We start from the raw sequence: 11793 nt of genomic DNA on the forward strand, positions 1-11793 counted from the left end.
GGAGAGTAGGGTACCAGCTCTTCAAGTGCCCCAGCACGCTACTCTGATGTACTGATACAAAATAGCTTGCTTCATACAAAAGTTTACAAAAACATTGCATGTTCTTAATTAGACAGATTACAGTGAAAGACAATAATTCGTAAGGAAGAAAAGTTAATTGACAGTTCTGTGTGCGTTTGACTGATCACTCCTACAGGCCTTGAGCTATCCATCAGGTAAGAAAAACAAATCCAGCTGAGTTAGGCATCTGCTGGCAAGATACGTTCCTATAAGGAAGTACCAGTCTAAATTAAGTGGGAGATGACATAAGGCAACCTTGGGCAGCTCGCATGTCTGATATTATTGTTTTACAAAATGGCTTCTTAGCAAGGAGCTGAAAATGTGTTGCTGGAAAAGCGCAACAGGTCAGGCAGCATCTAAGAAGCAGGAGAATCAACGTTTTGGGCATGAGCCCTTCTTCAGGAATGAGGAAAGTGTGCCAAGCAGGCTAAGATAAAAGGTAGGGAGGAGGGACTTGGGGGAAGGGCGTTGGAAATGCGATAGGTGGAAGAAGGTTAAGGTGAGGGTGATAAGATGAGGGTGATAGGCCGGAGTGGGGGTGGGGGCGGAGAGGTCAGGAAGATGATTGAAGGTTAGGAAGGTGGTGCTGAGTTCGAGTGTTTGGACTGAGACAAGGTGGGGGGAGGGGAAATGAGGAAACTGGAGAAATCTGAGTTCATCCCTTTTGGTTGGAGGGTTCCTAGGCGAAGATGAAGCGCTCTTCCTCCAGCCGTCGTGTTGCCATGGTCTGGCAATGGAGGAATCCAAGAACCTGCATGTCCTTGGTTGAGTGGGAGAGGGAGTTGAAGTGTAGAGCCACGGGGTGGTTGGGTTGGTTGGTCCGGGTGTCCCAGAGGTGTTCTCTGAAATGCTCCGCAAGTAGGCAGCCTGTCTCCCCAATATAGAGGAGGCCAGATCGGGTGCAGCGGATGCAGTAAAAGATGTGTGTGGAGGTGCAGGTGAATTTGTGGTGGATATGGAAGGATCCCATGGGGCCTTGGAGGGAGGTAAGGGGGGAGGTGTGGGCGTAAGTTTTGCATTTCTTGCGGTTGCAGGGGAAGGTGCCGGGAGTGAAGGTTGGGTGGGTGGGGGGTGTGGACCTGACGAGGGAGTCACAGAGGGAGTGGTCTTTTCGGAACGCTGACAGGGGAGGGGAGGTAAATATATCCCTGGTGGTGGGGTCCGTTTGGAGGTGGCGGAAATGACAACGGATGACACGATGTATATGGAGGTTGGTGGAGTAGTAGGTGAGGACCAGTGGGGTTCTGTCCTGGTGGCAATTGGAGGGGCGGAGGAGCGGGAAGTGGAGGAGATGCGGTGGAGAGCATTGTCGACCCCGTCTGGGGGGAAATTGCGGTCTTTGAAGAAGGAGGCCATCTGGGTTGTTCGGTTTTGGAACTGGTCCTCCTGGGAGCAGATGCGGAGGAGACGAAGGAATTGGGAATATGGGATGATGTTTTTACAGGGGGCAGGGTGGGAGGAGGTGTAGTCTAGGTAGCTGTGGGAGTCGGTCGGTTTATAGTAAATGTCCGTGTTGATTCGGTCGCCCGCGATAGAAATGGAGAGGTCTAGGAAGGGGAGGGAGGAGTCTGAGACGGTCCAGGTAAATTTGGGGTCGGGGTGGAAGGTGTTAGTAAAGTGGCTGAACTGTTCAACCTCCTTGTGGGAGCACGAGGTGGCGCCGATACAGTCATTGATGTAGCGGAGGAAAAGGTGTGGGGTGGTGCCAGTATAGCTGCGGAAGATGGACTGTTCCACATATCCTACGAAGAGGCAGGCATAGCTGGGGCCCATGAGGGTGCCCATGGCTACTCCTTTGGTTTGGAGGAAGTGGGAGGATTGGAAAGAGAAGTTGTTCAGGGTGAGGACTAGTTCAGTCAGTCGAATGAGGGTGTCAGTGGAAGGGTACTGGTTGATACAGTGGGAAAGGAAGAAGCGGAGGGCTTTGAGTCCTTCGTGATTGGGGGATGGAGGTGTACAGGGACTTGATGTGCATGGTGAAGATAAGGCATTGGGGACCAGGGAAGCGAAAATCGTGGAGGAGGTGGAGGGCGTGGGTGGTGTCCCGAACGCAGGTGGGGAGTCCTTGGACTAAGGGGGACAGGACCGTGTCGAGGTATGCAGAAATGAGTTCAGTGGGGCAGGAGCAGGCTGAGACAATGGGTCGGCCGGGGCAGTCAGGTTTGTGGATTTTATGCAGGAGGTAGAAACGGGCGGTGCGGGGTTGTGGGACTATGAGGTTGGAGGCGGTAGATGGGAGATTCCCTGAGGAGATGAGGATATAGATGGTCTGGGAGATGATGGTTTGGTGGTGGGAGGTGGGGTCATGGTCAAGGGGGCAGTAGGAGGAGGTGTCTGCAAGCTGGCATTTAGCCTCAGCGGTGTAAAGATCGGTGCGCCAAACTACCACCGTGCCTCTCTTGTCTGCCGGTTTGATAGTGAGGTTGGGGTTGGGATGGAGGGAGTGGAGGGCTGTACGTTCCAAGGGTGAGAGGTTGGAGTGGGTAAGAGGGGTCGAGAGGTTGATGCGGTTAATGTCGCGGTGGCAGTTGGCTATGAAGAGATCGAGGGCAGGTAAGAGGCCAGTATGGGGTGTCCAGGTGGATGGGGTGTATTGGAGGTGGGAGAAGGGGTCGTCAGAGGGTGGCCGAGAATCCTGGTTGAAGAAGTAGGCGCGGAGGCAAAGGCGGCGGAAGAATTGTTCGATGTCTAGCCATGTGTCGAACTCATTAATCCGAGAGCGTAGGGGAATAAAGGTGAGGCCTCTGCCGAGGACTGATCTTTCATCCTCAGAGAGGGATAGTTCTGGAGGGATGGTGAAATTATGGCAGGGCTGGAAGCTAGGGCCTGGGACCTGGTGTGGGGCTGGAGCTGGGAGTGGGGGCGGAGTTAGGCATGCCGATGGAGATCGGTGTGGGGGCGGGGTTAGGCGTACGGAAGGAGATCGGCGTGGGGGTGGAGACGCATGCGACGTGGTCGTTATGCAGGTGAGTGATGTCACTGGGGGCGGAGGTGGTTGCAGCGACAGCAATCCCGGAGGCGGAAGTGTCTGTGGCGACGGCAGGAACGGTGTTGTTCCCAATCGCCATTGAGGCCGCGAATCTGTCGGCGATGGTCTTCCTGGCGATCGTGGAGGCGGTTGTCTGGACGGCGATCGCAGAGGCTGCATGGTCGGTGGGGACGGAAGTGACATCATGGTTTGCGGCGGCGGTTGCTGCCACGGGCGCTGCAGCAGCCGCGTGGTTAATGGTGCCCGAGTGATTCCAGAGGCCGATGGAAGATTCTGGAACAGTTGAGGAACCCAGACTGTGGGGGTAAGTACATGAAAGTTTTTGGTACTTACTGTCTTTAATTTCCAATATGGCTAGGAAGAACTGTTTGTTTAGTGTATGGATTCTTCTGTGGATGCAAGTCTGTGAGAGAGTGTTGTCCTGAGCTGCGGTAGGGCTGATTGCAGGGAAAGTAGGTAGCGGCGCATGGCTGCAAGCGTGGAGCGGAGGATCCAGAGGGAGGTCTGTTACTGGAGGCTTTGGATTTGTTGTAGGTACTGGTTGTCCTGGTTGGGTTCAAATTTTGTTGACCATAAAATGGCTTTCCAACAGATTGTGTCAGAATCTCTTCAATGTTAGGTTTAGAATAATTTTAAGCTGGGAGCAGATTCCTGCCTTTTATCTTAAGCACAGAATCATTCTGAAAATGAGGGTTAAATGTTACTGCAAAGTTGTATTTAAAACTATTAATTAGTCTCGAATTAAACATGCCTTCTTTTCAAGTTTGTGATTCAAATTCAAATAAGACATAAGGTCTGATTAGTTGGAATTGACAGTGGGGCAGTCTGTATGGTCTTAGAGTGGTCTGCAAGAACAGCAAGTAAGTTAAGGCTTCATCAATATTACCTTTTATAGAGTTTGTATTTGATAACTGGTAATGGCTACTCAATATCAAAGTCCCAAAATGCAATAAATTTCAATCCATAGCAGATAAGCACCAAGAGGTAACTTTCTACTGGCTTTAACAGCCTCAGCACTAAAATGGTCTCTCTCTCCAGTGTCCTTTTGAATTCTCGTCAGGGTTTTGTAACAGCAAAGATTTTTTTTCTCTCTGTGTCTGCCCCTCTTGCAAGGGGTAATAAGAATCCACTATAATTAACAGCATCTGACTGTTAATTACAAAGTTTTTGATTGTACCAAGTTTCATTTTAGGGTCAGAATCAAACACTGTCATTAATTTCACAAGGAACGGCTGTGAATATTATCACTTGGAGTCCTGTTCACACAGATTCACTGATGCCAAGGCAAATGTTCTTCATTGTCTTACAGCATCCTGTTATCACATGGTGAGCACAGGTGTCTCTATCTTTTGCATTTCTTAAGTTCTCCCTTTTTTTGAGCCTTCCTGCCTGTCTATTTTCTAGTGCAGTAAATGTGTTCTATAATTCAGCATTACATTTTAGTCTAAATGTTTAAAGACAAGTTTTAAGGCTATAGACTTCCTCATCATGACAAAATTGGGAGAGTTGTCTCACAGACTAGTTAAGCAACAGCTTAACATAGCTGTATTAATAAACTCTTACCCTTATGCACAATGGCCATCACCATCCATGGATTTGTCCTGTGGCACCACCAGAATGGATCTGACAGAGATGGCAAGACAGTGATTTACAGTCAGAATGAGATGTTGTGGCAGTCCTTTCCATTGACTGTGACCCCATGAAGCCTCAAAGGCATCAGGTCAAACATGGGTAATGAAAGCACCTGCAGATTGCCACATATTGCAACCAGATTCCTGCACCCCTATCCTTCCAATTGAGGCAAAGTCACGACAAGTATAACTAAACTCAATTTTGAGATACACCAACATAAATAGTGCAAAAAATAAGGCTGAAGCATTTTCATCAACCATCAGTCAGAGGTGTCGCGTAGATGATCCATCTCAGCAACCTCTGGAGGTCTTTAGCTTCATAAATGCCAATTTCATTCACTCCTCATCATATCAAGAAATGATTGGAGATCTTGATGCTTCAAAGGCAGGGGTGAAGAATTGTGCTCCAGAACTTGCTATGCCCTCTAGCCAAGCTCTTCCAGAACAGCTATAACATTGATATCAATGCAACAGTGTGGGAAATTTTGCAGGTATGTCCTGTTCACAAAGCAGGATAAGTCCAACCTATCCAGTCATTGCCCTATCATCTGTTCTCGGTCATCAGTCAAGTGATGGAAGAGGTCATCAATAATAGTGCCATCAAGCAGCACCTGTGCAACGATAAGCCATTCACTGACACCCAGATTGGTTGCTGCAAGAGCCACTCAGCTCCTGACCTCTTTATAACCTTGGTTTAAGTATGAACAAAACAGCAGAATTCCAGAGGTGAAAACAAACAAATGACTAACCAACTGAAACAATGTTGGCAACAATGAACCACAGCAAAACTAGAGTGAATGGGAATCAGAGGGAAAACTCTTCACTGGTTGGAGTCAATTCCTGGCTAAAGGGAAGATGGTTATGATTGTTGGAGGTTAAACATCTCAGCTCTAAGACATTTCTGCAAGAGTTCCTTAGGATAATGTCCCAATCATTTTCAGTTGCCTCATCAATGACTTTCACTCCATCATAAAGTTCAGCAAATGTTCAGCCCCATTCGCAACTCCTCAGATAGTGAATCAGTCCTACCCAAATGCGTCAAGGTCTGGATTATATCCAGGTTTGTGCTGATTGCAAGCACAATGGCCAAGTGCAAGCATATTGGTACCAATGACCTCCATCTGTGCTGTAATATATCTGTGATTCTGTCCACCGTGTACAAGGCACAAGTAAGGACTGAGATGGAATACTTGCCTGGATGAGTGAAACTTCAGCAATTCTCAGGAAGCTTGACACCATCCAGGACAAAGCAGCCCCCTTGATTGGCACAACATCCAGAACTGTTCATTCTCTCAACCACTGATGCTTCGTAGCAGTAATGTGGACTGTCTGTAGATGCACTGCTGAAATTCATCAAGGCTCCATGGACAGCACCTTCCAAACTCTCAACCATCCAGAAGGACAAGAGCAGCAGATACATGGGGAGCTGTCACCTGTAAATTCTGCTCCAAGTCCATCATTATCATATCTTGAAAATATGTCAACTGTTCCTAAAATGCCACAAATGCTGAAACTCCTTCCCTCATGGCATTTTGGATCTGCCTATGCCAAAAGATGTATTTAAAGAAGACAGCTGACCACCTCCAGAGCAACTTTCAGTGTGAGATTTGCTGAACTAGTTTAGTGTTGCACGATCTGCAGTTACATAACACTAGTTATTCACACATTTTAAGTATACTGATCTCTTTGCACAATTAATGCAAAGTGTAATGATTAGGTTGGTCAGAGTCTCAGACGAGAAATACATGAATTTATTAAATGGCCCTAGTGTTTTTAGTTGATGTCCTTTTTGTAAATACATTTAGTCATAGAGTATTTAGAGCATGGAAACAAGATCGTTGGTCCATTTGTGTCCATACAGGTCATCAAGCATCTCACTACTTCAAGGTAAAAACAATGACTGCTGATGCTGGAAACCAGATTCTGGATTAGTGGTGCTGGAAGAGCACAGCAGTTCATATAGCATCCAAGTAGCTTCGAAATCGACGTTTCGGGCAAAAGCCCTTCATCAGGAATAAAGGCAGTGAGCCTGAAGCGTGCAGAGATAAGCTAGAGGAGGGTGGGGAGAAAGTAGCATAGAGTACAATGGGTGAGTGGGGGAGGAGATGAAGGTGATAGGTCAAGGAGGAGAGGGTGGAGTGGATAGGTGGAAAAGAAGATAGGCAGGTAGGACAAGTCCAGACAAGTCATGGAGACAGTTACTGAGCTGGAAGTTTAGAAGTAGGGTGAAGTGGGGGAAGGGGAAATGAGGAAACTGTTGAAATCCACATTGATGCCTTGGGGTTGAAGTGTTCCGAGGCGGAAGATGAGGCATTCTTCCTCCAGGCGTCTGGTGGTGAGGGAGCGGCAGTGAAGGAGGCCCAGGACCTCCATGTCCTCGGCAGAGTGGGAGGGGGAGTTGAAATGTTGCACCACGGGGCGGTGTGGTTGATTGGTGCGTGTGTCCCGGAGATGTTCCCTAAAGTGCTCTGCTAGGAGGCGCCCAGTCTCCCCAATGTAGCGGAGACCGCATCGGGAGCAACGGATACAATAAATGATATTAGTGGATGTGCAAGTAAAACTTTGATGGATGTGGAAGGTTCCTTTGGGCCTTGGATAGATGTGAGGGAGGAGGTGTGGGTGCAGGTTTTACAGTTCCTGTGGTGGCAGGGGAAAGTGCCAGGATTGGAGGGTGGGTTGTTTGGGGACGTGGACCTGACCAGGTAGTCGCGGAGGGTACAGTCTTTGCGGAAGGCAGAAAGGGGTGGGGAGGGAAATATATCCCTGGTAGTGGGGTCTGTTTGGAGGTGGCGGAAATGTCGGCGGATGATTTGGTTTATGCGAAGGTTGGTAGGGTGGAAGGTGAGTACCAGGGGCGTTCTGTCCTTGTTATGGTTGGAGGGGTGGGGTCTGAGGGCGGAGGTGCGGGATGTAGATGAGATGCGTTGGAGGGCATCTTTATCCACGTGGGAAGGGAAATTGCGGTCTCTAAAGAAGGAGGCCATCTGGTGTGTTCTGTGGTGGAACTGGTCCTCCTGGGAGCAGATCCGGCGGAGGCGGAGGAATTGGGAATATGGGATGGCATTTTTGCAAGAGGTAGGGTGGGAAGTGGCAAAGGACTCACCTTCATCCCCCTCAGCCCACGCATCAATGAATTTAATACACGCCATGATGTCGAACAATTCTTCCGTCGCCTCCGCCTCCGAGCTTACTTTCACAATCAGGACTCCCGCCCACCTTCCGAGGACCCCTTCGCCCACCTCCAACATCCACCTGGACACCCCGCAATGGCCTATTACCTGCCCTCGACCTCTTCATTTCCAACCGCCGCCGGGACATGAACCACCTCAACCTGTCTACCTCCCTCCCCCACTCCAACCTCTCACCCTCACAACCGCAACCCTCCAATCCCTCTGCTCCAATCCCAACCTCACCATCAAGCCAGCGGATAAAGGGGGCGCAGTGGTAGTCTGGCGCACTGACCTCTACACCGCTGAAGCCAAACGTCAACTTGAGGACACCTCTTCCTACTGCCCCCTCGACCATGACCCCACCCCCCATCACCAAACCATCATCTCCCAGACCATACAGAACCTCATCACCTCAGGAGATCTCCCACCCACAGCTTCCAACCTCATAGTCCGGGAACCCCGCACTGCCCGGTTCTACCTCCTTCCCAAGATCCACAAGCCTGACTACCCTGGCCGACCCATTGTCTCAGCATGCTCCTGCCCCACTGAACTCATCTCTACCTACCTCGACACGGTCCTAATCCCCCCTAGTCCAGGAACTCCCCACATACGTTCGAGACACCACCCACACCCTCCACCTCCTCCAAGACTTCCGTTTCCCTGGCCCCCAACGCCTCATCTTCACCATGGATATCCAATCCCTCTACACCTCCATCTGCCATGACCAGGGCCTCCAAGCCCTCCGTTTTTTCATCTCCAGACGTCCCCAACAGTACCCTTCCACCAACACTCTCATTCGTTTGGCCGAACTGGTCCTCACCTTTAACAATTTCTCTTTTGAATCCTCCCACTTCCTCCAGACCAAAGGGGTAGCCATGGGCACACGTATGGGCCCCAGCTATGCCTGTCTCTTTTTTGGCTACGTAGAGCAGTTGATCTTCCGTAATTACACCAGCACCACTCCCCACCTCTTCCTCTGCTACATTGATGACTGCATTGGTGCCACCTCGTGCTCCCGCGAGGAGGTTGAGCAATTCATCAACTTCACCAACACATTCCACCCTGACCTTAAATTTACCTGGACCATCTCTGACACCTCCCTCCCCTTCCTAGACCTCTCCATCTCCATTAATGACGACCGACTTGACACTGACTCCCACAGCTACCTGAATCTCACTACTTCAATCCCACTTCCCAGCACTTGGCCCTCAGCTTTGAATGCGGTGATGTTTTAAGTATTCATCTAAACACTTGTTAAATGCTGTGATGGTTTCTGTGTCTGCCACCTTTTTAGGCAGCGAGTACCAGAAACCCATTACCCTCTGGTTGATACTTTTTTTCTTTAATCTCCTCTTACTCTCCTGCCAGTTAAAGCCGTGCCCTTAGTGAATGACCCCTCCACTAATGAGAAATGTTTCTTCCTATCTATCATGTTTGTTGCCCCTCATGATTTTGTAGACATAAATTAATCTCTTCTTGAGCCTCTCTGCTCCAAAGAAATTAATTCCATCCTGTCCAGTGTCTCTTGACAAAGCCACATTGACTGTTATTTATTAATTCTTGTCCTCCAATGGGAGGTTATTTCTGTCCCTCAGGCCAACCAATGGTAGTGATCGTGTGGGGCATGGTAATAATCAGTTGAATGAAGCATATAGCATGGGCAGCACAGTTATCATATATGACTTCAACCTGCATATAGACTGGGTACAAATGCATAGTGCAGTCATTGTTTTTACCACAAATGCATAGTGCGCATTCAAAGCCTCACATGCATCTTTGGGCTCTGTGCATAAATAGTGACTCTAGTTTTTGCCTGCTCTGCTCTTTTTCTTTCCTTTCTCCTCTTGCTCTAATTAAACTTACAAAATGTCTTTGGATTTTGCTTTATTTTAGCTACTTTTTCTCCACGCCTCCTCTTCATAATTTCTTTATATGTAATACCCTGCACTTTCTATCCTCCTCTTAGATCCTGCTGTTTCAGCTCTCAACACCTACCATCAGCTCCCCTTTTTGCCCCTTAACCAATCCTATACATTTCTTGACATTTCTGGTTCCCTGGACCCATTTCCCTGCCCCTCTCCATTTATGGGAATGCGTTAACCCTGCACTCTCACTACTGTCTTTTTAAATGACTCCCACTGCTCTGTGGATTTTACTACAAATAGCTGCTTCCAGTCCACTCCCCACTCTCATCAGAAACTGCCTTGCCATTTTAAAATCAGACTTTTCCCCATTTCAGCACCTTTTTAATTCCTTGTCAAACTTTGTACTTTTCTGTAACAATGTTTTAAAATAAAAGAATTATGGTCGTGATCACCTAAATGCTTCTCCACTGATACTGCTTGAATTTGTTCCCTAAAATAAGGTTGATATTTTTATTGAAAATGTAACATATTTAAACAGTGATATACAATTAAATCTTCAATAAATAATAATCAAAATTTTATCAAACAAACAAAAAGGACCGAGAAAAAAAACTCAACTAACTACTTATCTAACCTACAACTAACCAGAGTGTATAATTAAGTCTTTTACATTATTCAAAGAAGAGAAAAAAAACCTGATAGATAACACAGAAATTGGGTAGTGAGATATATGCTTGGAATGTATTAACATCAAATCGTAACAAAACCCCTATTCGTGCGGGATTCCTCTCCCAAGGGGCCCCGGACCAGCCAGGTTCGCCATCTCAATTAAATAAAAGCCCTTGTTAGGATGGCCGAAATATCTGTATTTATGTAATTCAAGAAGGGCTGTCACATTTTATGGAATAATGCGGTCTTTTGGTGCACCATATTTGTAAGGAAGTCAACGGGATTACATTCCATGATTAATCTGTGCCAATTCAAAAGTCCAGGGGGGCCCTCAGCCACCCAGTTTACCAAAATATTTTTCCTTGCACAGAAAGAGAGAATAGAAAATAATCTCTTCCTGTGCATATCCAGGGAGGGTATGTTCGAAAAGCCCAAAAGGAGAAATACAGGGTCCACTCTAATTTCCGTTCCTAAGATTTCTGTCAGAGCACCTGCTACTTTAGTCCAATATCTACGGATCTTATGGTAGGTCCATAAGCAATGTACAAGAGTGCTCATCTCTATTTTACATTTGGGACACATTGGCAAAATTTAAGGCAGGAGCATATCCAATGTGTTCGGTGCTGTGAAGTATCTTCAGCTGAATGGCCTGAGTACTGTTGCAAATGGTGATTCTTCTGGCATTTTCCCAAATGTCATTCCATGTTTCTATAGAGATTTCCAGTCCCAAATCCTGATCCCATGTTTTAAGCAGATTGTCCATATCTCCCGATACTTCATCATGTAATAAATGATAAATAGTGCTGACGGAAGATATCCCCATTGGCCATAGCACTCTACGTTCTCTATCTGATTTATAAAGACTATCTAATAACGTAGTCTTCTTCTGTATGTAATCTCGAATTTGGAAGTATCGAAAGAGGTCTCCATTAGGTAATCCAAATTTCTGATGCAGCTGTTCAAAAGACATCAGAACCCCCTCCTCAAACAGATTCCCTAAACAGGAGATACCCCTGGATCTCCAGAGTTTGAATGTGGCATCTGTAAGCCCCGGTTGAAATCTCCATGCTCCCACTATCGGAGCATAGGGGGATGTATTATGTGAGTTGCCCTCATTTTGCCGCATTATATTCAAAGCTTTAATTGTGTTTAGTATTATAGGACTTTTACAGTGATCCGTGATGATTTTCCTCTTGTCTGAAAATAAGAGGTTAATAAGTGGGCATTTTACTTGAGAAGCCTCGATGTCCAGCCAGATTGATTGCGGGTCAGACAAGACCCAATCAGCTATGTAACTAAATAGGGAACTTAACTGATATTTCCTAAAATCTGGGAAATCCAATCCTCCCCTTGCCTGTGGCAGCTGTAGTTTCTTCAGCTTAATGAGGGGCCGTCTATGATTCCAGATA

The sequence above is a fragment of the Chiloscyllium punctatum genome, chromosome 41, assembly GCF_047496795.1.
Source record: "Chiloscyllium punctatum isolate Juve2018m chromosome 41, sChiPun1.3, whole genome shotgun sequence".
NCBI classification, from domain to species: domain Eukaryota; kingdom Metazoa; phylum Chordata; class Chondrichthyes; order Orectolobiformes; family Hemiscylliidae; genus Chiloscyllium; species Chiloscyllium punctatum.